The sequence below is a fragment of the Lipotes vexillifer genome, unplaced genomic scaffold, assembly GCF_000442215.2.
Source record: "Lipotes vexillifer unplaced genomic scaffold, Lipotes_vexillifer_v1.1 scaffold952, whole genome shotgun sequence".
NCBI classification, from domain to species: Eukaryota; Metazoa; Chordata; class Mammalia; order Artiodactyla; family Lipotidae; genus Lipotes; species Lipotes vexillifer.
The window spans coordinates 398,315-399,191 of NW_006773530.1; the positions used below are offsets into that span (position 1 = coordinate 398,315).

General features: G+C 61.1%; 1 protein-coding gene across 2 annotated transcripts in view; it reads left to right on the forward strand.

Moving 5' to 3' along the window:
• The first annotated feature begins 631 nt into the window (after positions 1-631).
• Positions 632-877, forward strand: part of RAI2 (retinoic acid induced 2) — a 62,418-nt gene continuing 62,172 nt past the window's right edge. For both annotated transcript variants that reach the window (XM_007448354.1, XM_007448355.1), the window contains exon 1: positions 632-869. The gene's annotated coding sequence lies outside the window, so the exon portion shown is untranslated. The remainder of the gene's footprint in view (positions 870-877) is intronic.

Here is an 877-nt window from a genome sequence, read left to right on the forward strand (position 1 = left end):
ATTTAGGTTTTTTTACTTTGTTTTAAAATGATCAATACTACTACTGACACCTATGATTTATTTACTGGTTAGCGACCACATAGTCATCATCTCTGTAACGCCAGTTCTTAGCCCAGTGTCTGGCAAACACTAGGTGCTTAATAAATGTTACATTAACAGATGAATCACCTTTCAGGCAAGTATGCAGAAATGAGATTATGTCCGTAGGCTAATTTTGTCTTTAATAATCTCACACCTTGTGAGAAGGATCTCCGACCTGTATCACAATTGGCATTTTAGGAGGTGGTCGCTGGGCCCTCACCACCTCTCCGGCCTCCATCCACCAGCCACTTCCTCCCTCCTGGGCTATGTTCTCTCTCCTCTGCATCCTGGGGTCTGAAATGGTCCCCAGCCCGCCGGGAGGCAGCAGGGTCCCCGCTCCGCCGGCTCTCCCCGGCGTCGGCCCCGCCCCCCGCGCCCCGGCACCCCTTCCTCCCGCCACCCCGCGCCTCCGACAGCCACGCCCTCCCCGTGGGCGAGATCACCTGTCCCTCCTCCGCCGCCGCCTCCTCGGGTACCCTTTCGCCCCCCTCCTGCTCCCCCTCCTCCGCCACCTCCCCCAAGCCCTCCCCTTCCCCGCCTCCTCCCACCCCTCGGTGTATATAGTAAAGGCCGGGCGCCGCACGCAGACACACTCGTCTGGACACAGGCGCATACACGCTCACGCACGACCGGCAGCAGCGGCGGCGACAGCAGCTCGGTGACAGCGGCGACGGCAGCTCCCACCGCTGCGCACCCCCTTCAGGCGGCCGGCGGCGAGGCCAGACCGGAGAGTTCCCGCACCCGCGACCACCCCTTGGCTTCCTGGAGGCGGCAGCCGCGATTGCAAGGTAGCGGC